Raw genomic sequence first — 26,455 nt, 5'->3', positions numbered from 1 at the left:
ATTGATCTGTTAATGTGGCTGACCCTTTGGGGATCAGGAGAACATTTTTGGTGAAGGGAATAGAGCTTTAAATAACTTACTTCTTTACTGGCCCTAGTTGCTGATTGGGAGCCAGAGACTGAAATGCAATAAATGTGTATTTCTTGTTGTAGCATCTTGATAACCAGTGTGGGAAATCAGGAGCACTGTTTGTGACTGATCAGGGAATCTAACTTCAGTGTTACCCACCAGTTCTGGGAGAATCTGCTCTCCTTTTGCAGTCTGCCTTGATCTTGGTATTTTCAGATGGGCTACCCTAAACAAGGACAGGTCACAGGGAGCTCTTCTACAAATTTGGGAAGAGGCCATATGTGATATCAGCAAAAACCAGGCTCGTGTCAGTTAAATAATCCCATCAATATTCTAAGAAGCACAGAGAAACCTTAAAATAAGATTTTTTTAAAGGATCTTGTTCTGAACTGGGTGGATGACTGACACCAAACTTAACGATGACCTATGAATTTCCAATTTGAAAGTATCCTGCTATTTCATTTTGGCTGAAACATTTGATCCCAGGTTGACAGAGACCTACATCAGCTCTCTTTAAACTTTTATGATCTAAGGAAGAATTTATCTTAGATTGAATATATTGTCATAGAAAGTCCACTACCCATCACAGAAGTTAAAACAGAGGGTCTTTACATACAGCCTAAAGGGCTAAATCCTCAAGTCCAGATGAACTGTACTTTGCACAGGACACAGCCTGGGAAAGGAAAGAAAGGCAGCTGTACATCACCTTTATGCCTCTGAGGTATGTCACTGGGAGCAGGTTCAGCTTCTGGTGCAAGCTACAGCAGTTCTAACTTACACTCTTGTTGCAATGGCTATTCAGGCGCTGCTGATTGGCAGAGCATAGAGATGCTCCTGACTTGCCCCTGTTCACCCAGGCACAAAGCTACAGTGTAGGAGAGAAGGGACAAGACACGGGGAGTGTAGGCGGGATACGATCAGACCTGTACTACCTGGACATTCCCCTACATTGGGGAATCCTCACATTTTGGCTAATCCATTTTTACAGATTTGCACTGGTTGACTGTCAATAGCAGCTGAAGTGAGGGTCAGGTTCTGTCTAATGGGTTTTGTGCTATCGGGACAGCCAGCATAAAGATCACATATTAATGTACATGATTTCAATGGGGTTGCACAAGTCAATACAGATACGTTGCTGTGTGCACAGGAGACATTTGGATTAAAAATAAAAATGCTTTTTCTACTTACTGAACCTTTCCCACTTAGCAAACATCTTGTGCTGTAGATTCCAGTGGAATGGGACCAGGAAACTTGAGTTGCACTCCTGACTCAGCCACTGACTCCCTTTGTGACTCAGGGCAAATCCTTTCCTGGGCCTGAGTTTCCTCATCTGTAAAATAATAATGATTGGCTTTATAAAGCAATTTGTTACCTATGGATTATCTATTATTAATTATTACTACTAGTAGTAGTAGTAGTACTACCACAGCGCTTAGGAGCTCAAGTCACACACAGGACTAGAATCCTATTGTGCTAGGCGCTGCACAAAGAGAACAAAAAGGAGCTTACAATCTAAGGATAAGACAAGAGGCATCAGACAGATACAGACAGACTGGGGAATACAAGGAAACGATAATGTTTAAACTCAGAGAAATATGCTAGGCTTCTCAATAAATTCAAAATAAGTAGAGAACAGTCCATGTCCCAAAGAACGTACAATCCAAACTGGAACTACATGTGTGTGCAGGGGTCGCCATTTCAGGAATCTTGATGATGCTATTATATTTTTGTTTTCTATAACTACTAAGTATTATTATTTATGGCTCTGTTTTTCTTACTTATTTAACCTTGACTCAGCATCACTGACATCAGCAGAGTGCTAGGAACAACATTAGGGAATCTATGATTCCAAAACTAATCAGGGCACTTTCAAAGTAAGACCCTGCTCAACATGAGTAAGGGTGGCAGAGCATGGCTTTAGCAACTAAGTGTCTGAGCAAAAATTGCTTTTTTTTTTAAACACAGTAGTGGCATAGAGGTGTACATTTAGGCCCAAATCCTTAGTCACACACTAACACCATCAGCATTCATTTCCATCTTCAGCCAGAATCATCTTTCTCCTATCTGAATCCGTAACTGATGCTTAAGTTTGACATCACAGCTCAGTATTCTGGATGTGATTGTGCTGTCAAATGCTGGATATCCCTGAAAATTATCTGGCAGAAATAAGAGACTGATTATACATAAATAATTATACGTCAATATCTTGGTGACCATAAATAATGGAAAAGATTGTAAAGGCAAAAAACCCTGTTAGTGGGTGCTCAGATACCACAGCGCGGAGGGCCATGTAAGTGCTTGGGTAGAATGAGGCAGTAACTCTGTAAGACATCGCCAAATTCACATTTTTAGCAAGTTTTTTATTTTAACAAAAATGCATAAAAGAATAGCCCACCTGCCAAGTGGCTTTTTCTAGACTTGCAGATAGATAAAGCCCTGATATTAAGCAGTCATTTTCATTAGTATTTAAATGTGCCCATCAACAATGAGATTATGGAAGAGAGAGGCAGCTAAAAAGACTGATGATGTAGAATTAGTCAAGTCTGCCATCTAAAGCCAGTATTGGCTGCGGCTGCTGCTTTATCATATTCTTTGGGATGTTGTAGATTCTCACATTCAATACAACAGAACTGAATTTTCTAGTTAATGCTCTAAAGCAACATTGAATAAATACAAATAGTTTAATCTTCCTCTGCAGTCCCCTCCTCCTACACTGGTGAATATAATTAGGAAAATGCTACATGGCATGTCTTGAATAGTGAATGTAGCTGATTGTTAATCATTATATTTACATAGTTTATATGAAAAATATTTAAATTCATGAATGCTCTAACTTTTCTTTGCCATACCGTTACCACTTGAAAAGTGCCTGAATATATAACACCGTATCTGTAACTTATTGGGTTTTTTTGGTGGTGGAGGTATCCTCTTGAGAAAATTGTTGGACAACAAAATCCCAGGTATAAGGAACATTTGCGTTTAAACAGAGGGATAGTCTTTTTTGATGAACATGACACATTGCAGGGGGGATGCAGATATACAGTTATAAACATTCACATAAATAAGATAAGCAGTAATATATTACAAAATATTGGAAAAATATCTCTTTTGAAGCCTATTTTGCAGAATGAATTGTGAAGTATATTTTATCCGTATTTTACACCAATGTAATATTGATTTCCTACAAAAACATATTAGATAAAAGATTTATGTGAAGCACAGGAAATCTCATTTGGCCAACAAACAGTAACTGCTTCCTATCTGTTTTTGAAACAATGGCAAAACCAGAGAAATGCTTCACATATTTTAATAATTTTTAAAAAATATTTGAAAAAGTTATTTTTATAACAAAAATCAAGCACTCGAGAATGTCAATTAATAATGTAAGAAGTAATTTGTCATTGCTAACAGTCAGTGGTAAAAATTGTATCATGGCAATTTGTATGAGTGGATTTTTCCAATAGATTAACAAAAGGCTCAAAGAGGAAAAAATAGTGAAGCTATAATAGATCAAGACGTTTCTGATAACAGTGATTACCTTAAAAACAGTGGCCAAGATTTTCCAAAATGACTAATAATTTTGGGCAACTTGGTTCATGGGTGCCCAGCTAGACACACCTCAAGACCTAAATTCAGAAGCTAAGTGCTCAGTACTTTCTGAAAATCAAGCCCCTTTAGAGATGTCAGGCTGGGTCCCCCAAAAGTGATGCACCCAAAAGTCACAAGTCCCTTTAAAAATACAGACCATTAGGAGCATCTTGAGTCTGATGAAAATAGTGCCCCTTAGGTGTATGAAGTGGATGACTATACAGGAGTTAGACTCAGAAGCAGGAAGCTTGCCTAGTCTCCTCACTAGAAAATACATACACAGTGCTGTCAGCCCCAAGTGTTCAAAAATCACATGTCAGGAATAAAAAACTCATGACATTTTCTTTAAAATAATTGGATTTTTAAAAAAAGCTTTTGGATCCTTTTATTTGCCCTCTGTTTTCTGAGCCTTTAGAGTTCAGATACTCTACCTTTCCTCCACAACCATGAGGACTAGAAATTTACTCATTTTAAAATGAAAGGTAAAATTCTTACTTATTTACATGACTGACAAAGCTGGGGCTATCAAGGAAAAAAAACTCAAAACTATGAATCTTGCAACAACACCAAGAGTTGGTTACACAGCTGTTAAAACCTGGCCCATTTCCCATCTCTAGACAAGCACCAGTGTCATGTAAATGGACCCAACTCTTGGATCTCATGTCCCCACAGGTCTCGGTAATCCTAGCTCTAGGTCTCTCTTTTGCAGTCTCAAGGTCTAGACCCCATGTCTGGCACCCTTCTTGTGTGGTGGGACCCCTTGATCCATCTGCCTACATCCCGGAACCAATGCCTCAGCCCTCCAAAGTCCTCAGTTGCTTAGTTGTGTACCCCCAAAGTATACTTGGTTGTGGAAGGACCATGTGTCAGTAATGTCAGGAATATAGGCTTAGCAAAGGAATTTCTTAGCTACAGACTTACTGAAAGCACTAAAGAGTTACAGAGCCTTGAAAAATAACAAACAATCCTAATGACAACGTCCCTGACCTGAGCTCACACCGCCCCCTCCCCCCCGTGAGTCCTGGGTTTTCCTGCTTTCTGGCCCCAGTCTTATATCAGCACCATGTGGTGGGTTCTGTGGCTTATTACCCCCTTTTTCAAACAAACAAACAAAGCCTCTCTCCTCTTTAGTTAAGTAGAGAAATTGCAGCTCTCCCTGCCATGTGCTGGGGATTTCAATCCCCCTCCTCCCACGCAGGTTTCTGTGTAGAGAGTCCATTCAAAGTCAATGGTCCCTGTCAGCAGCAAGAGGAAAGAATAGGAAAGAGTCATTCAACATCAATGGTTTGTGAGCTCTCTAGGAGGTGCCACATCCCTGCCATGAGCTCAGTATCCAGAATACATTGGCCTTGTCAAGGCTAGCCTGGCTCGTTTCACCCACAGCACAAATGTTAGCACACAAAACAGAAGAACCAAAACTATTTGACACTGCAGTCACAACTGCAATGCTGCCAACACTTGCGAATTTGTTGCAAGTCCCACAATCCTGCTGTCTGCTGCAGGAGCTCTTGCAGTGATATGAGGCGCTCCTGCCCTCACATGACTTTGAAGCAGGTGTCTGCACTCACCTTCCTCCTGCTTCAAGCGGGCATCTGCTCTCCCCTCCATGGCCCATGTAAGTACCTGCTTCCCTGACCCCTTCCCTCCTCTGAGGGCCCTTATTCCATCACACTCCTGGCTTCCTGGAGTCCTCTCCCTCCTGCTGTATCAGCCTTCGCTGCTTCTCAGCCCCAGCAGGTACTTGCCACCCAGCCCCACCCCCCACCACTTCCTCAAGCCCTCCCTATTTCTGGCAACCTACAGCTTCTGCTTCCCATCTGAGCCCTTCCCTCCTCACCATACCTCCCAGTTACCTGGCCCCTTCCTTGCCCTCCCCCTCCCACCAACTCCACTCCTACCCTGGCAGGTATCTGATATCCTCCACTGCAATCCCCACCTCTTTCCAGCAACCTGGAACTCCTATTCCCCCATCCCTTCTATCCCATCCCTCTCATTGTCTCAGCCCTCACCATTCCCTGGCTCTAGAAGGTACCCACTACCCAGACCTTTTTCTTTCTACTTTCTGTTGCCTAGAAGGTGCCTGATGCCTTGAGCCCTTCCTGCTACTGGCATCTAGAGCCACTTGCTCTCCCCATCCCCAGAGCTTCTGCCCTCCTCCCCAATCCCACCAACTCTCCACTGCCCCAAACTGCTTCTTCCATCTCCCTTGCCCTCTGAGCCTTCTTGGGGGATCTCATGGTCTTGATTCCCCCCACTGTTCCACAAGAATCTGAGGGTGACTGACTGGCTCGCTCCCCCTTCTTTCTTTGGGGGCGCACTCTCCTCCCCAATCTGATGGGATGCCACTATCAGTGGCAGAGGCCAGCCTTCAGCCCCTTCCCAGTGCATACAGAGATCAGCTGGGGGAATCCTTCCCCCTCTGGGAATGGGGAGGTAAAAATGGTCATTCCTCCTCGGCCTCTCCCCATCTTGGGGGTAGGGGAGGTGGGGGGTAGGGCTGAGCCTCACTGCCCCCTCCCACCTCACCCCACTGTCTGGGGCTGGGTACATTGTTACAGGGAGGTATTTCAATACACCCCCTCAGCAATGGCTGTGCACTGCTTCACATGGCAGCCAGTAGCTGCTTGAAGCAGCATTGTCCTGATTGCTCAGCCTGCAGCATCATCTCCCTCTCAATCCTTCTGTCTGGAAATTTGCCCTTCCCCTCCTGCCTCCTGTTGCTGCTTCTCCTGATTAGGAGTAATGGAGAGCGAAGGTCCTGCATCTTCCTCTGAATCCCCCAATCCTGAGAAAGGACTTCCTGCAGCAGAGCACTAGGATATGGGGCAGTAGGAAGGCCCACAAAAAGGTAAGGGGAGTACAAACTGATTTTTGTGGCTGAAAGGGTGGCAGTAGCAACTGACTTTTATGGGGCAAATGAAGTTTTGTACAGTTCCATATGTGATGTTCCTCATCTGTGAGAAAATCTTTAATGTCCCTCCCACTGTCCCCCTCTTCTTACCCCATGCAATAACAGGGAGCCACAGAGGGGAGATAAGTGACATTTTTAGATTGTTGAGAAACACCACATGGAGTGGTGGAAACTTTGGCAGCTAAGGGAACAAGTGGCTACCAGGGACTGAGAGGGCAAGAGCGAGACAGCAAGACCTACGACCACCTGCTCCAAATCTGCATAAAGGCAAGAGCCCTTCATGTTATTGCCAGAGCAACTGTAGCAGGAGGCCAAAATGTTCTTACTTATAGTAAATATGACAGATTAGCCAGACTGCGTTTGTCACAAACTCATTGGGACTAGGCTGGGGGAAATTAAACAAATCAGAAGACAGACTAAAAAACATGATTTTTAAAGAGGCTCGTTATTTTTTCAGGTCTGACTCTCATTGTTGACTTGTTGGGGCAGGCAATATTTTAACTGCATGCAGAGTAAGTATATTTTAAATAAAGACAGAAACCATAATGGATACTGAAGCATCCATTTCTTAGCACATACAATATGTGATCATCCTCACAAAGGCCTGCCAAGTGCCATTGCATCTCACATTATACCCATACACAGATGCCTGCTGTGTCTCATTCCCTAAGCCCTGCTGTAATGTCACATGTCCAGCAGGTCTGCACCTTTTTGTACTGTGTGTACGAAAAATGTATTGGTCATGTCCCGGTGTGCAGCATAAAACGTTTGTTCACTTACATTATAATGGGTTCAGAAAGAAAATAAGGAAGGTGTTGTTTTCAAAAAGAGAAAAAAAAAAACATATAAGTGATTAATATTAAGCAAGGCAGAAAGGTTTGCCCTACAATTACTCATCTCCCTCCCCCTACCCCCTGAAGCTACTGTGACACTTGCTGAACAGCTAGCCAAGCTGTCTCTCCCCCTCCCATCTCGCTGCACCTCTTCCTGGATCAGGAAGGAGAAGCAGTCAGCACTGAGAAGTAGGGAAGGAGAAGCTGGTACCTCTGACCCGCAATGACACAAGGTGAAGGCCTTCTCCTGCTCCCTCCTGCTCTCTAGCTCTCCCAGACCCCTGTCACCCTATCCCACTACCACCTCACCCTTCCAAATCTCTATCTAAAACCTTGTATTACATCATTATGTGGCTGCAGAATTGGTAGCTAACCCATGATACAGCATTGTGTTCTAGAATCTAACCTTTATTTAAAAAGAAACCCTGTGCCTTATGGTTGCAAAGATACCCTTGAAAACATGAACCAAGGGTAAGGCCAGATCTACACTAAAAAAGTTAGGTCAACCCAGCTACATCACTCAGGGGTATAAAACCCACACCCCTGAAAGATGTAGTTCAGCTGACTAGCCCCTTGTGAAAACAGTGCTCAATCGACGGAAGAATTCTTCTGTCAACCTAGCTACCTCCTCTTGGGTAGGTAGATTAACTACAGCCACAGGAGAACTGCAGCATCTCTAGTGATAGAGCCTAATTGATTCAGTGTTGTCTTTTCTAACCATACCTCTGAGTGGTGCTAACTGCTGCCATTCAGCTCAATGACTTGTTATTTTTTATAACTAATGATACATCAGTGTTATCACTTATCTATTTCACTGCTGATCATTTTCGCAGAAACGTCCAGTTAATTTGTTTATCCCACAATCCAGGAAAAAAATAACACAGACGCTACAGTACTTTGCTATTACTTTTATACTTAATTCAATAAACTCCAATTATTCATTTATTTTTAGCTGCTGCAGAATCTACCACATTGCCAGAACATTCCAGAAGCTGTGCAACAGAACTGTAGTCCATCTTGCTTCAATGTAAAATGGGGCTTTGCACATAAAGAGCACTAACAACACAGGAGTAGGAGAAACACTTATGGAAAAGTAGTATTTTAAGTATGTTTAGTAAGTTCAACAGAAGTATCTATAGAAGGCACAGTATACACAGAACAAAGTACAACTGTCTCAGGTGTGAAAGGGTGGATCAATCTACTGATTTTGGCTTCGTATTAATGTCACCCAGTGAGAAATTTTACCATTTCCACCAGTAAACAAAAAAATTTTCTGTAGTAATAATGGCAAAATTATTTCACATTCATTAAAAGGAATATCAGTCCTGCTTTTGAGTTTTTAAAATTAAATTTTAACAAAGAAAAGTTTTCACACTGAATTTAAAATTTGCAGTTATAGAACTGAAATACATTATTGAAAGGTTCATTCAGTATATCTGCCGCTGCCGCAATCAAAAAAAGAAACTCATGGATGATTCCATAATAGAGACAGAGCAGCCACTAAAATACAAGCAGCCCCTGGGTACCATTAAAATATCTATCAGCCCAGTATGTCAATGAGCTGAGGAACCTAAGTTTTGAACTTGGGCACTTGGATTACACATTGGGGCACTCAAATTGGTATTTAAGTGCTTACATGAGCAGTTACGCATCTGAAAACCCATATGAGTGCACACATGTACAGCACAGACACCCACTTTTGTAACATCTCTGCTATATACTTCTACTAAATGCTTTTTTCAGGAAAACTATTCCTGGGTTGGAGCTCCAAATGTCCCTTAATATCCTGCCAGTGGTCAGAGCAACCTACATTTTTCAAAAGCTTTTAATCCAATCTTTAGTTTTATGACTGTCACATACAACTATATGATTTTTAAAAGAGAATTCTTCATAAATTGTAAACATCCCTGTGACATACCTCTATCCATTGCTGAGGTATACATTAAGATACCTTTGCTGTTAAGCAGAAAATGGCATGGCAACACTGTGCAATAGATAAAATATTATTAGTAAACTGTACTTTGGGAATTCGGTATGCATTATATAACACAATTTTGTTAACTGACCCCTTTAAAGCTTTACAAGCCAAATTTTTCAGCAATTATAGTATTCTTTCAGTGAGCTCATTAGAAGTAAAATGGCAGACTTGAAACCATTTTTAAGTTGATATGTTTTGCCCACGATATCTCCCAGAAATACAGAGTACATAATAATCTAATGCCTCATGCAAAATCAATTATTTTTTAGTTCAGGATCCTCAGTCACTGAAACAGGATATTACTTTATGTCCTGAACAATGTTCCAGTTTCTAAGGAAACCAGTAGCAAAACTAAGTTTACAATGATGCATCCTCAAGAAATTGACTACAATGTCAGTCTCCAGGGTATCATTACAAAGTGCTATTTGCATTTAAATTTCTATAACCCTTAAGCAACTGAATTGTTTGTTTATAAGCACAGATATGATCTATCAAGTATCTGGGTGCTGTTCCCCCTCCCTCACGTTAGCAATATACTGGCATTTCACTATTTGGAAAGTTAGCTTCCATAGCTAAAATACCATTTTTGAATTTTTATTTTATAAACTTTGTCTCCATACACAGTGAGGCTGCTGTTCAAGCCTCGGTGCATAATGTGCGCTTCATTAATGAAAGTCGCTCATTTTGTTGCACACGTGGGAGCAAATAGGCTAAGTCACGTTGCTGTGTGTTACAAATCACAAGATTCTACAAGAATATCGTCTGTTTTCCACACGGGGCTTCAGGAGTCTTGGGCTAGTCACTCTGGTTATATGATCCTACGGGAAGTCAAGGAAAATACCAGATTTTTTTTGACAGACACTTGTCTTTTTTTGTCAAAAAGAAACAACAAATATTCTGATGAGTTACTGATGCTTTTATAGTTGAAAACTCTCCTGACAAACTATTCCACTGACCACAGATGACAAGGCCCTGACATCTTGCTTCTGCATTGAAAATATATAGAACAGTTGTAAAAGCTGTTCACATAGGATATAATCATAAAAAACAAAGACTCAGGGGCTATTTCCCCCCTGTGAAATCAACATCAATTTATCATCTAGCAGCAACCTCTTTCCAACTACTGTCCTTTTCATTGTTGTTTTAAGGTTTTACACTTTTAACTTTGAAATTATTTTTGCCAAAAAAAAAAAAAAATCTAAAAGCTCTATGTTTATTCTGTCTTTAGTGAAATTGAACCTACCAAACAGGATAAAATAAGCTTTTTCTAAACAAATCACTTATGACTATGTAGTTAAATTCATTCAAAGATACATAGAACCTGAATAGAAGAGGCCAGATTTTTGCTCTGAATTGCAGTCAGGCAGTTGCAAATGAAGCCTTCCACAATAAAACAAATTTAATTACGTAACGTTATAACCTTGGCAGGTACGGCCATTGATTTAGATCTTAGTTTTTAGCAGAAAATTATTTTAGCAAAGTAATTGTGAGCCAGTCCTTTTTCTTAAACATTTCTCCTTTATTCCACTCTGCTTACTCTTCCATATCAACATGTATGATAAAGTCATTGCTTCCGCAAGGTATAAAATTATAAACTTGAGAGAGGGAAATAATTCTTCTGGATATCTGAAAACACAAGTATACTGCCAGTTGATTCTTTGTAAGGTTTCCTGTACTTTTCATCAATATGCCTTAAGCCTGACCTGGAAGATCCCCTTCAATTGATGGAAGCAACTAATTAAGTTTCTGTGCTCATTACAACCTGTGCAATCTCATGAGCAAAGATTGCCCTTTGAGCCAAGCAGCTTGGTGGTTTTATGACAAAGACTTTTGTAATGTAAGGTTAACAATTAGAGTCAGGCAGTATGTTCTTCTCCTGGGACTTGATACTTACTGAAGTGCTACAATCACAAAACTCATTTGAAAGGAATCTGGTTTCAAACCAGTTTTGGGGAGCCAGATGGGCTTTTTGATTCACCTGCTTAGTCATCTAGCTTTCCTGTTTCCCTTTTCCACCTCATTATGCTCAGACTACACCCTTAGGGTGTGCATTGGGAATATCTGCTGTTTGTTCACATGCATATAATAAAACTCAAATTTAGAGCTATATTTGGACAATAAGAGGCACAGGACAGATGCATATGCCAATCTCAAACAGCCCAACCAACCCTGGGATTGGTGGAATCTGAAGCTGGTTCTGGAATTCGTGGCTGATCCATGTCATTATAATGGACTAAAATGCTGGATCTGAACTCTCCAGACTTTGAGGTACATAAGAGTGTATTTGTGTGGGGGGGGAGTGAATAGGAAAGGTGCAAATCCAAATTTGAAATCCAAATTTTATGGCTTGTGCTTGTCTCTATATCCCAAATGAGCAGAAGCCAGATTGCCTGAAGATGCCCAGGACCTTATCCTGCATTGTGCAAATGTTCAGACCATACACAAATCTGCTGGGTTACCAAATGTGAATTCCCCCCCGGTGCTCCAGTCACAGAAAGCCAGCATGTGTGTAGCCGAAAGGAGGCCAAAATGAGGGTGGAAGACTTCTACCCATGCTGTGTCTCTGCTTGTACATTTTCCAGCAGTTCACTGCACAGCACTGGGAGCCAGATTCTGGCTCTAAAACTGCATTTTAAGGGGAAACTGAAAGGCTTTTTGTGTTTGTTTGTTTTTGTTTTACTTACCAAGACCTGAGTTCAGGCCCTGTGTGTTTCTCTTGCAAGAAGTGTACCTCCTTCTGAAGTGCTTCAGGTGTCAGTCATGTCACCATTTCCTCCATGGGTAGCAGACTCCTGGGGGCCTGAACTTAAGTGTTTGAAGGCAAGTGAAAAAGGTTTTGAAATGGTTTTATTTTAACCATTTCGTTCCTCACTTCTTTTCAGCAGTGAAAGAATAGTATAGTAGGATTAGATAATCAATGGCTGTGTGAGGTAGGAATGGGTGGTAGAACAGGGTTAATTGGATAGAGACAGAAAATGGGGAGTTACAGCAGAGGAAGCCAAAGGAGCAGAAAGGCTGGTGCATGGAAAAATGGGAGGGGGAAGGAATGGCATGCAAGAAGAGCCAGAAAGGAGACATGTTGGCACATGTTGAACAAATACAACTATGCTAGACAACTAAAGAGGGGCAGTGCAAAGTGCATCTGATAGTTCTGAAGCAGAGAGACAGGGAGCCAGACAGGAAAAGCAGTTAAAGAGTTAGCCGCAATGACTGGTCCATGGGATCAAAGGGCTTGAGAGTTCTTGGAGGGTTGAAAAGAAAGGTTACTGGTAATAGTGGTCCTCTGAGAGCATTGCCAGTGCATACTCACGCTTGTGGGATGCACACCCTGGCACTGCTGAGCTTTGAAAATCTAGAAAAGCAATGCAGTTCCAACTGGCATGAGTGCTTCTTATGGCATTGAGCTTTCAGAGTTGAGGTTATAAGAGAGTGTAATCCTCAATGGCCTCAATTCCGCTAAACCCATGTCCATCAGACAGCAGAGTTCTGAGGAAGAGGGACCAGTGGGTAGGAATATCAACAGCACTTTTGCAGAATCACAATTAATGGTAAGTAATGTCTCTTTTTCAAGGTGGCCTGGGCATGTTCCTACACGTGTGTGTCTAATCAGCAGAACAACCCACAGGAAGGTGTGGTGAGGCGTTAATTAACCAAGGATTGAAGAACTGCCCTTTCAAAATGAGCATCAGATCTAGATGGGAAGATGAGAGAATAATTCTGTATGTTCTGAGCAAAAGCTAATTTTAACACAGATCTATGGCAGAACAGCACCCCCTCTTGAACAATATGTCCACTACCAACTGCTTCACAGACCACTTGTGTTGGTCTTGAGGGCTGTGACTTAACTTGTCTGCCATAATATTTTCTTTACCTGCATGGTGGAGGGCTATAAGATGTATCCAGTGTGCCAAACAGGTGCTCTGAGCAACTCTATGGGAAGTGTTGACTCAGTGAAAGTACCCTTTGCTAATGGAAGAAGAACATTTCTCTTTTGTGGTCCATCAGATTTATGTACTTTTTTTAAAAAAAAAAACCAAAACATTTTGTTTAACCTTTACCAACACAAAAAAGAAAGTTAAAGGTCTGTTTTGTTTGTTGTAATATGAAAGGTTTGTTGAGCACCATATTCATCCTCATTCAGCTGCGTTGGCAGCAGAGCCACATTTCTTCAGATGAAAAAAGAAGAAAAAAGAAATAATGTTAAATTAACATTGGATTTAAGGTCAGGTTACTTCTTGCAATATGAACACATATTCTCAGGGATTTACAAAGATTTCCTCTCAGCTAAAATACAAAACATAGGCAGAACGCACAGTTTGGGGGGGCATGAAACCTGAAGCTAATCTGTTTGGTTTTGAGCTAAACATTCCTAAAATATAATTTAGGGTTTTTTAAATATTTTATTACATTACTGTAACTGAGATGAGTGTAAGTTTGTATAACAAAAAACCAAGCATTTAAAATTTAGAGGAAAGCTGTAGGAGAGCTTTTTTAAAAAAATACTTAAACTAAGCATGTAGTAGTTTGCCTAGTATAATGCTTGATTTTCAATACAGAGGTTGTGGGTATATTATAATTTTAAACAGTGATATGTACTATTATTATATCTTACAGTCAATAAAGAATTAAAATTCAAATGATCTTAAAAGATATTTTGCAAGTCATTGGTCTCTAATTTGAACCAGACACTTTGTCTTTAAAACTAACTAATTTAAGACTAAGAAGCTATTCCATTTAACAAAATAGTCATTCTACATGAGAGGCACATTATGAGCACCCAACAAACTAACATTTTTCAGAACGAGTTCTTTCTTTTAGTGCGTAAGAGACATATTTTAATCTTAGAAGCAAATTTGTATTTACAAACTAAAATTTACCCTAATAGTTATTTTGTTAGAAAGCTTTGTTGAATTTCACAAAATATTCTGAACTATCCAAAGGATAAATCCATATTGTTTAAAGAAAAAAAAAGCCAAATGAAATTGAAATATAAGAAATAAAAAAAAGATGTTGATACCCCACAAAATATTTAAAAGAATGTTGAGTGTGTAAATAAAAGCAAGAAAATCCACAGTTAAGGGTGAAACATGCCATATGTTCTCCAATGGTTGGCCACAATGAGAGCACTCCTTTTACGAATGTGTAATGACCCTTGTGATGCCTAGAAATAAAGAACATATGGTATATTTTCCCCTTAATGTAAATAATTGGGGTAGTGGTTGTTATTTGAAAGATGGATTACTATTTTGTAAGTGTTTAGTTCACTGGGCCCTGCAGCTGACCTTACATATTCATTGCATTACCTTAAGAGCAAAGTGTCAAACATGTAATGGTCTCATTCAGTGTGCAACTGAGTGCCTCCTGACAGATTCTGAGACCCCACAACTACTACTGAGTTAAATGGGAGTTGAGGCTCCTCTGCATCTCAACAGGACAAACTTTATTTCAGGAACTAAAGGCCACACATTGCCCTGAATCCGCATGTGAAATTCCCATTGACTTTAATGATAGGTGTACACATGCATGTCAAAGGCAGTATACAGGAGATAATATTTGGCAGTTCTGTACTCTCTGGGCACACTGAGCTTTGATTTCATTTGCCTGCCATGTCATAAGCAAAACAGAAATAGTAGCAAAGTCATTGTGCTCAATACAGCTATCTAATGTGTCAGGGTGGAGCAGCTGTTATTTTGGAACTTTGGCATCTGCTCTGGCTGGTGAATTGCAAGACCTGGTATTACTTCTACTTTATTTCCACTGATGTGGACCTAGACCACTACAGAGTGATCTAGACAAATTGGAGGATTGGGCCAAAAGAAATCTGATGAGGTTCAACAAGGACAAGTGCAGAGTCCTTCACTTAGGACAGAAGAATCCCATGCACAGCTACAGACTGGGGACCGACGAGCTAGGCAGCAGTTCTGCAGAAAAGGACCTGGGGGTTATAGTAGATAAGAAGCTGGCTATGAGTCAGCAGTGTGCCCTGGTTGCCAAGAAGGCTAATAGTATATTGGGCTGCATTAATAGGAGCATTGCCAGCAGATCGAGGGAAGTGATTATTCTCCTCTATTCGGCATTGGTGAGGCCACATTTGGAGTATTGTGTCCAGTTTTGGGTCCCCCACTACACAAAGGATGTGGACAAGTTGGAGAGAGTCCAGTGAAGGGCAACAAAAATGATTAGGTGGCTGGAGCACAAGACTTATGAGGAGAGGCTGAGGGAACTAGGCTTGTTTAGTCTGCAGAAGAGAAGAATGAGGGGTATTTGATAGCAGCCTTTAACTACCTGAAAGAGGGTTCCAGGGAGGATGGAGCTAGGCTGTTCTCAATGGTAGTAGATCACAGAACAAGGAGCAATGGTCCCAAGTTGCAGTGGGGGAGGTCTAGGTTGGATATTAGGAAAAAGCTTTTCACTAGGAGAGTGGTGAAGCACTGGAATGGGTTACCTACGGAGGTGGTGGAATCTCCATCTTTAGAGGTTTTTAAGCTGCAGCTTGACAAAGCCCTGGCTGGGATGATTTAGCTGAGGTTAGTCCTGCTTTGAGCAGAGGGATGGACTAGATGACCTCCTGAGGTCCCTTCCAACTCTAATCTTCTACGATTCTATGTCATTACATCGCAAAAAGCTACCTCAGCTACTGAGCCTCGACATACAACCAGGCTTAAGGTACCCCTGCAATCCAGTCATTTAAGTTTTTCACTCTTTTATCTGTATGTGTTTTATATCTTGTCAAAGCCTTCTCTCTCCAAACCACCAAAATAGGATAATTCTCTGTAAGAGAAGCCCAAACAGAATTTGGGGGGGGGGGGAGGGGGAGAAGAGAACAATCCAGAAGAGACTGGTTCCTTCCATAGTGGCTGAACAGGGTTCAAATTTGACAGGGTAGGCAGATGCAGCTGGTAGTTCAGTGTCATATACATAAATTGCCAGAATATACCAAGACACTGAATAGGTATTAGGAACTATGGCAATGGATGCTATTATAAGACCCAAGGCAGAGAGAGAGAACATGAATTAGAAAACTATAAAGATGGAATGCAGGGGGGATTTGTTTGGGAGTCCTCTAAAAAGCTAAAATATTTTTTTTTTAAATAGAGACGTGTATTGATGGTCTATCAGAAATATAACTGACATTCCATACAGTCACTGAAATACAATGATCCATATTCAGAGGTGACGTAATGAGATGTAGGGCAGTTATAGTTGCTTTAATAGAAATGGGAAGGTTGTTTTAGGAGAACTATTAACAGGAGGATATACTTAAAGAACAGTAGTGGTTGGGGGGGGGGGGGGGGGGACAGATCTAGTGCCATAAAGCATGTGTGGGATTTTAAACTTATATAAGATGACAATGAGATTTGGAATGAGACAGAGAGGTGATGATGTGGAAACTTCCAGAACACAACTCTAAATGACAGAAACCAAAGAGATGGTTTTTATACCAAAAGTGGCAAGATTGCATGAAGGAAAGAGGTGTTGTATGAGCAAAGGAAAAGAATCAGAGGAAAGGGAAGGCTGGAGTAAGACTATGAAGAATTTTAAAATACATTTTAATTAAATAAAATTTGCCCTAAATATATACAAAATGAAATCTCTGGATGCTCAACTTGTATGTCACAGCTGAGCCATCTGTAGGACATATCATCATCACTGGTGCTTAACTGAATGAAATGGAAGGAGAGCATACTAAAAAAAGAAGTAATATTCTACTGCACAGAGAAGAGAGCTCTTTCTATTTTTCACTCCTCTCTTTTTATCTCCTCCCTTTCTATTTCTGTAGCTGGTGTGATTCCTCTTCCTGTTCCTGCTGCAGGAATAATGCTGAATGATTGCTTCTTTAACTACAGCACGTCTTTAGAGTTTCCATTTATGGGTCTCCTTGCAGTGGGTTGGTTATTTAATACATCCATCTCCACTGCAAAATTCAAGTTCAGAAATGCTAAACAAAATTGTTAAAAAGGTTTTTAAACTGCTCCCTAACAATGAGATAATCATTCAATAGAACTGAGGTAATCATTACAAGCAATCAATCCTTGCCAAAGACTGAATTAAATTAGTTCTGGAAAGACAGCCATAGTGCTAAAGCCTGCATCCTGTTAAGAATATACAAAAGGAAAATGCCTCATACATATTTCTGCATACGTTTTTCCACTGCCTAATTGGGCAGTAGGAGTGAGATAACTCATACCCTATTGTTCTTGCAAGCCACAAGCATAAAGAGAGAAGGGAATTGTTAACAAGCTAATATTAGTCCAGTAACATGATTCGATCATTTTATTTCTATCAGTTGGATAAATGTCACAAATTCTCTTGTAGCAAATTTGCTCTTCCTTTTGCCACAAAGATTAGCCACAATCTGTGATGCTAGTACTTTCCTGGAACGAATAGTACAGGAGCTTCACTGCTGTGTTATTATCTGGGATCTATTATGTTTTACATTTTTCAGAAATCTTTAAGCTAGATCTTTGACATTCAACTGCCTATAAAGACATACACCGCCTGATGAGAAGCTTTGATGTGCATTTTGAGGATTAAATAATCTAGATGGAAGGCAATGTGTTTCCAGCCAAGAAGAAAACTATGGAGGAAATTTTGCCTCCTGCTGTTTAGCACTGCTGGCAGTCAATACCTTTCAGCTTACCCTCTAAATTTGATTTCATACATATTTACAGACTATTTTTCCTCTTACAACTAATTCTTTTGAAACCAAATTAAGAACAAAAAGATAGGAGGAACAGGCTTCATCAAGAAAAATGTAAATATGCTGCATCTCATTTGTGGATGAAGAAACTTTATTTAAATATTTTCTCAAATGCAATACCCTTGCTGTGTCATTATTGCTTGCAACTTGAAAAGTAATAGCCTAACAAGTCAAAATAACCATTGTGGCTTAAGTAAATTTATGCATTCTGATAATGTAGTCTAGTTTTGTTTTTTTTTTAAACCAGAATTTTCTGTATCTTCAGACAGGGAAAACATATTTATGATAATGCCATATCAGTTCATCAAGACTAATTTTATTATAATAGATACAAATGAATGTACAATCATTACTTACTGTATTTACTGTATTGTCAGGTAGTTCAAGAGCAAAATTTCACCTACATTAACATCTCTATAATCTAGAGGAGAAAGTTTTCTTAATTCATCTTTCATTTGCAATGCCATTCTTCTACTGCAGAAAAAACCTTAAAATCTTCCTTGGCCTATATTAAGTGTCAACACAGCCAAACAGCAGCGCTGCAGCGGGTGCATGAATTACCCACAAACCTTATGCACAGAGCTTGTAAAAACTGGAGCATGGGTAGTCAGGTCTAGTGATCAGAAGCCAGGAAAGAGAGCCAGGGGTTGGTAGTGCAGGAGTCACACCAAGGGTCAAAGCCAGAGTCAGAAGATGAGTCAGAGGTCAAACCAGAGTCAGAGTGAGGGTGGAGGAGCAGGGACCAAATGCAGTACATACCTTAACCTTCTTCAGGGTAGTATTTTACATCAACTTGGCACTCATTTTATACTGGTGCAAATGACCAGGTAAGCTAGTGATTGGGCCCCTAGAAAGTGAATCTTCTGAGTTTCCTTAGCAACTGCATAATATTCCAGCAAACCATTCTCTGGCACATGCGTACTGAATTTCATAAGAACACAAATATTAAGAGCACACACATCTTCAGGAAATCTTCACAATTTTCCTGGAAGACTGAGAATATAACTTGGATCATTACATCTGAAAATAGATCAAAACACACACACACACACACACGCACACACACACACATACTCCTTCTCTTCAAAGGTTTATGGTGCACAGATAATAAGATGAGTTTAAAAAGGGAGGAAGAAAAATGACGTTTTGATGATGAGAAAAGAAGACAGAAAGATTTAAGACTGACCTTTAGAAGAAAATATTTCATGCTAAATGTTTTTTTTTTAAAAGGTCTGTCTTCACCCTTTCTGCAGGTGAAATGTGTTCATGATAATAAGCAGTTTCCTGGAATTTTAATGTCTAATTTATGAGGAAAAAAAAAGTTTTTCTCATCTGCAAGACTGTATTCAAAAGAGATGGTTGGCAAATACTTTCTGTAATGATTGTATAAACGTGAATTATACAAATGAATGTTTCCACAGTCTCAAAGGTCCCACCACTGTAATTAAAAGGTGAGTTAACTTTCACTTTTATTTTGTTATTCTTATCTCCTGGGGCTAATTTAGGATGTTTGCAACACAATAATATTCATTTATTTCTCTGTACCATGTTGCATGTTATTTTAAAACTAACATCTATGGTGTCCTTGCTTTTAAATGTAGATTTAGCCTCTCTCTAGACGAAGCTTGGTGGAACATCTGTGGTGGGAAGTATGAAAAATTACCACATTTTTTGTGTGAACCAGGCACAGTGCTCACATTATACTGTCTCTTCGAGAGAATTAAAATGATGCTGATGTCTGAGGGCCTGGATAGCTCAAGGGAATAGTAATGTGACACAGAGTTTCATTTGATGAAAACCAGCATGAATTCAACCCATGCTGATAATGACCAAAAGTCATTATCATTTGATGACTGTCCAATAATTTATAAAAGTTATAAATAAGTTAATGTTCCAGTCCAGGTCTTAGTGAAGTATCCAAATTAGAACTAAGCAAATACTGCTAAAATGTTTCTTAAAATATGAATTCATATTTCTAAATGACTATGTTCAATTTCACTTTCTTTTTAATAATGTCACAAACAAGTGTACTTGGAGGTATGTTTGTGACGTTAAAACAAATACTGGCATACATTTATGAAAAATCAGACTCATATTTGTGAACATGAATGTCTGCGTTGGAAACCTTATCCTTAGAATTATATTCATCCAGTCAAAGAAGAGAAATGTGAGAAAGGATTTACGTGTTCAATCAAAAGTAATAAATACAGCTTGAATTTAGAATATTAAATACTCATGAATGAACTACTCACGAAGAAGTTATAGCCCAATAGTTACTCACACAAATTATTTGGCAAAAAAATTCAAATGACAAATTCAAGAGAGTCATATGCTGTTCATGGAAGACTAACAAACAAAAAGAGAGGCCAAATTCTCTGAATAAATAATAAGGCATGAATCATTTACTTTGCATATGGAGTGGAGATTACACAGACCTGGTGGACATTGGAAAGAGGTTGAGGCCTTGGGTGCAGGAGAGGTTTGGCTGGGAGATGGGGGCATTCTGGGCATCTGGCCAGGGAGATGTAGATCTCATGGGTTGTTGTATTTGGGAGTACAAAACTCTAATGCTGGCATTTAGAGAGTAAAGGTCTCTGGTGGTGGGTGTATCAGGGAGTATAGATGAATGGCCAGGGGAGAAGGAGATCTGAAGGATGGGGTATTTGAGTGTCCACTGATGAGATGGTGGGTAGTGTAACACTTTAGCAGTGGTAGGAAGCTGCAAAACACTCGGGAGGGCTATTTGGGTACAGGGTGCTATCTATCTCTAGAGGTACTTACAATGGCACCCATCATCATTGTGTCTAAACATCTCTGTGGTATCTGAGCAACTTTTGCCAGGAGAGTGACAAGAGATGCAAGGGGTGTCGGCATTTGGCCTGGGGCTGGGATATTTGGTTGGTGCACATCTGACATGGGTTAGGGATCTGATGAGTGGGGGCATCTGGATGAAGGGCTCTGAGGGATTATGCAGCAGAATGCCCAATCCTAGGAAACTTCAATCAGTTAAACATGTGACTGAAATGTTTGAAGCCAATGTAAAACAGGTATAAGTGAGAGAATCATCAGACCCTGAGATCTGAAGATTTTGTTGGGGTCCGGACACATTGGTGGAATAGTATTGATAAGACTGCCCAGTCAGTGCTGTATATCTTTCATTTATAAACAGATTTCAGTTTCTGGGGCTGCCAGCCCACCACCTCTACACAGAATCAAATTCCATTTGCCTTATTTCAATAACAATAGTAACAGATTATTGCTGATGATTTCAGACTTTTAAAAGGAAGAGAAGATTCAAATAGAAGTGAATGAAAGTGCATTGTTTTACCTTGATCCTGTGTTCTTGATTGTCCCCATGTTCCATTTATGACAAGAGGATACTGACTGCTCCGCACCTGAAGTGGGGGGACATTGTCCTCACTTCCCAGAAGGTAACTGTGCTTTATGGGTGAGGTGGAGGAAAGAAGGTCAGAAACTGCTTGCAAAAAAGTGGGCGGGGGTCAGCTTGGCGACACTGACTCATCCCTTGGGAATGTAAGGGCTGAAGACTTTAAAGGTATAAACCTGGGCATTGGAAGCCCTTTCTCCATGCAGCACCCACCCTCCCTCCCCTCGGGGTGCAAATATCAGGTTGGGTTAAGACCTGCTGTGGGCATTTTGCTAGTCACAGATGGAATAGGGTTTTTTCGCCTTCCTCCCAGCAGGCGTCAGAGAAGACCTATTGTGGTGAGGAGGAAAGGGGGTTAGGCTATATGTCACACCTTATTTTGTAAGTATGGGTGTATGTCCAGTGCAGGTACTCCATAGGGAAGGCATCCAGTGACCAGGTAAATGGTCTGGTAAAGGATTTAAAAAGGAGGTGCAGGTTAAAGGAATTAAACGGGGGAGGTTTGGGACTTCTATGATTGGTATGGCCAACCTCCCTTTCTTATAGCCCACCATAACCCTCCTACACAGGGAGTGGTAGCTGCAAGCCATGGATTGGAGACCTGGATGAAAAATGAAGAGGGGGGCTGGTGGAAGCTCCAGGTAGTTGTTTGAATTAACATGGAGATACCTGCACTGTACACTTTTATCTGCCAGGTAATACCAGACATCTAATAATAAATATATGCCTTGATTAAATCCATATCAAGTGTCTCCTGTCCTTCTTTCAGTATAGCTGGACAACCTATGTGCCTCATATAAGCAGACAGTAGTGGGGTAGCAGGTAAAAATGAACTTGTTTACAGCAATTACAGCTCTGTGACTAACTGCCTGGTGTATTTAACAGGAAAGTTTGATTCTCCTCATTTACACTGGTTTTAAAACAGGGTCGTTCCATTGACTTCAGTGGCGTTACTCCTGATTTACATGAGTGTAAGGGAGGGGAGAATCAGATCTGGTAGAGTTTGCCATGAGAGTGACCCACGCATATTTGTATTGTTAAATTTAATGAGAGTCGCAACACTTCCCATCTGCAATATGTATTGTTCACTATGTACAATTCCATTTCTATGGGGAAATGATGCATAAGGCAGAATGGTTATACCACAGTATCCTGGAGCTAAAATGACATCATGAATAAATGGTGAATGAAATAATAATAGCAATAAAGATCGTTATATTAAAAAAAAAAACAGAATGAGAGTCAACAATTAAAGCCCCAAATTCAAACAAAAACAAATCAATAAAAAATTAAGAAATGTAAACATCTAGATTAACAAAGAGAAAATGGCAAAACAAAAACCATTAAAGTCATATTTTGTAGTGGATGCAGTGATTCCTCTCTATTGAGCTGACTGGCAACCAGCAGAGAGGTAAGAGAAGAGAATATCCAAAGCAGCCTGATACTTCTCTTATCTGCCTCCTCGGCTGGTTCATCCCCCTCTTCACTCATGCTTGACAGAAGCTGAGGAGAGGCTGAAGGCACTGTTGTCACCCCTTGTTGGAAGTTTGGAGAGGGCAGCTATAACCTGCCCCCCTTCCATGATTACGCTGTTACGAAGAATAGCTATAGAAACAATAGAAGAATACAAATGGAATTTACACCCATGCTGGAAATGCCATAATACTGATGAATTTTATACTGAATCCAACTTAATTTTACAATTGATTTTTTCTTCAGTGTAGTAGTGAAAGCATATTATAATACCACTTATCTATAGAGAACGTTAATTCACACTCTGAATTAAATGGCTCAAATGAGGATTTAATTTAGATTTACTAAGACAGCCATTGCATGTTAATTAAATAGCAATTGATTATTAAAATATTTATACTGAGGTTTAACAGCTGCAGTATGTAAAATGATATGTTAAATAGAGGGCCAGTAGTAGTCCCTTTCAGTGTACCTGTATAACGCCACTCAGTACAATGGGGTTGCACAGATGTAAATGAAAACAAAATTTGACCCAATAACTAGATTTACCCTCTTCAGTTGGTGTTTATTTAACAAACAATGGCTCAATGAAACTAAATCAAATGCTGAGTTAAGTGTATTTAGGACACAAAAAGTGTTAAAGTATAGTATTGATTATGCCATATATTCTGAAACTGTAAAACATGCTAGTAAATGTCTAACTGATTTAATAATTGCAATAGTAATCTTTAGTTCAAATAGGTGTTGAAGACAGTTAATATCGGTGTACAAGATTATGACATTACAGATATAACTAATGACTAAATTTATACCATAAACAGAAATCCAGGGTGAGTTAATACTAGGTGTGGAAACTCTAACTTGTGAATATCCTGGGCTGGATTGTAACTTGGAGTAGGCACCTACACAATAGAATAAGGAGGGTTGTGTGGCCTGCTTGGTCCTTGGATCCAGGCTCACAAAAATAAGCAGGTGCTCCGTGCCAACTTTTCCCCCAACTGGAGCGGGCAGCTGTGATCTGCAGGAGAATGACTCCCCCCCAATCTAGCCATTGCAGCTGAGTCAGCACAGGAGGTGATGTCATAATTTGCTAGTGGTATACTTCAGCACCAATTTATTTAGTCAATGGGAGTTTTGTCTCAATAAGGACAGCAGGATGAGGCAGTAGTGTTATGTTGTATTCGTGGTTTTTTTGTTTGTTTGTTTCTTTTTCAGATTCTGGCACCCCCAGGACCTAATCAAGGCGGAGGCAATACAGGCCCATGCCTAAAGTTTTGTCTTCTGGAGTCACATGATGAAAGCAGAATCTCAGCTTTGGTTGTTTGTTTTTTTTGTTTGTTTGTTTGTTTTTTAAGGTGTTTCTAGTTCTCATGAATGAAAACAAAAGCATGAAAACATGACCTGAGTGTAAAGTATGCTTGCCTAAGTTTGCAAAAGCCTGGAAACCAGAGCTCCAGGAAGTGTGAAGCCACTGGTGTCTCAATGTCACAACAAACTAGTCTTGCCTGACACCCAACCCTCTTCCTCCAGTTCTATTCATCATACTATACCTACAATCTGAACAATTATGTAAAGTGAGCCAAGAAGATGGAACCTCACATTACTAGAGAAAATGTCACTATTTTTAATTTAGCTCTCTTATTTTGTAGCCAGTAGCAGCAAAACTACTAATGGACAAAACATCAAATTCAGCTCTTTAATTTATTAAAATGAAATATTCTGGAACCACATTAAACAGACATATGCCCTCTGGTGTGTGTTCAAAACTTCTTATAATATGATAAACCAGACACAAGTATTTTAATGATTTGTACTAGGTATGATTACTTTCTCCATTTAGCTTTTTCTTTCTGGGGGCAAAGGTTGCTGTACAATGCTATGGTTATCAAATAGACAAAAAGTATTCAATATCCATAATGATACGGGATCTTCAAAATTTAAGGGAAATACTAGTTGACGTGACTTTTATCTTCACTTCACATTCCTCTGTTTTCAGATTGGTGTGCCTGATTTTGCTGTTAAATGGCTTCAAAGTTTCAAACTAAAAGCAGTTAAGAAACAAAATATTTACATTCTTACAGCTTGCACTTCCTGCATTGCTAGATATAATACAGTTGCAAAGTCACTGGTCTGCAAGAGCCTTCCACAAATCTGTAATAAAATAATTAAATTAGTGAGCTGTGTTTAGATCAGAGATTCTTGGCTGCCAGCTCCTAAGAACTCTGGGAATTCAGAACCACAGAAGGATCATTTGGAGTCCATTTGGCAGAAACGTCAGAAACTTGCTGCTCCTGGGAACATCCTTTCCCAATAACATTTATAGTTTTAGATGGAAGTGAAAAGCACCATATGTTAAGAGTTTCCTGCAAAGCTTCCTGGTAAGAGAGGAAATAAATTCAACTTGTCACATCTGCTTGTGGGCCAGTCAAGTAGGATTTTATCACAGCCGTAAGTGGTTTACAAAACTGTCCTGTTATCAACCAAAGGGGGTTTAACTTTTGGGGGAAAGGAGGGTTTCAGTAGAAATGTTCATATAATCTCAATCATTAAATGATTTATTCTTCAGTGGGCTTCAATAACATGTATTATTATTTGTTTATCAACTAAATTTACTCAAAGGTGTTCAGCTAAAGTCATAATTCAGTTGGGCAGTCCATTTGCACAGTTCAGCTGCACAAGAGGCTAAGAGGATCCATTCTACCCCTCAATTTTGAACCAAGAATTTGTACAAAGTACATAATTTACAATAAAAACTACATTTAATTTGGCAAACATTATGTTCTATCATCCTAAAAACCCTACGTCCTGGACAATGTAAAGTTACATGAGTTTAACTGAAGTAACACTTCCACAGAAGCGGGCCTCATAAGGAACCAGTTGCATCCCCATATTTTTTGCCTTTGCAAGTGCTCAAATAAACATTCTTCTCTTTGCAGACAAGGCAGAATTTTGTACAAGTAACTAAAAGTGACAACAGTATTTTGCCGCAGAACAGTTTGTGAAATTCACAGCAGTGCAATCTGGTTGTGACATTGTTACAAAGTAAAACTCCAGAGGCTACATACACATTTTTGGTATCTGGTCTTGCTCCCACTGAAGACAAGGGAAGTTTTGCTATAGACTAGAGAAAGAATAGGATTGGGCCCAAACTGTGCAATTATTTGCCAAAATAATCAAGTCATAGGAAATTGCAACTCGAAAGATAGACTTTTTTTTTTTTTTTTTTTTCCCCCCCAAATTCCAGATGCGTACATGGAGCTGATCTAATCTACACACATTGGGCCACATACTGCCCTGTGTTTGTATGCACAGCTTCCAGTGATGTACATGGAAATCTGATGCTGCTCAGGGGCAGTATAGGACAAGTCCCTTAGAATCCATTCATTCCACTCTCTCACCAAACACTACGCTCAAAAGAGAGCAGAAGTAATACATCACATTACATTCAATATTCATGTAATTATTGAAGTACACTGTATGTACTACATTTGCAAACTGTCCATAATAATTTAAT

The 26,455-nt window shown here is 39.9% G+C and overlaps 1 long non-coding RNA gene across 1 annotated transcript in view; it reads right to left on the bottom strand.

Annotated features, from left to right (window-relative positions):
- Positions 1-26,455, bottom strand: part of LOC137146922 (uncharacterized) — a 440,062-nt gene that overhangs the window by 7,357 nt on the left and 406,250 nt on the right. Inside the window, exon 4 of the long non-coding RNA XR_010918085.1 lies at positions 1,258-1,399. This is a non-coding gene — a long non-coding RNA (uncharacterized lncRNA). The remainder of the gene's footprint in view (positions 1-1,257; positions 1,400-26,455) is intronic.

The sequence above is a fragment of the Emydura macquarii genome, unplaced genomic scaffold, assembly GCF_026122565.2.
Source record: "Emydura macquarii macquarii isolate MOO-44397 ecotype Brisbane River unplaced genomic scaffold, CSIRO-AGI_Emac_v2 contig_480, whole genome shotgun sequence".
Taxonomy (NCBI): domain Eukaryota; kingdom Metazoa; phylum Chordata; order Testudines; family Chelidae; genus Emydura; species Emydura macquarii.
This window is presented reverse-complemented; position numbering and strand designations above follow the sequence as displayed.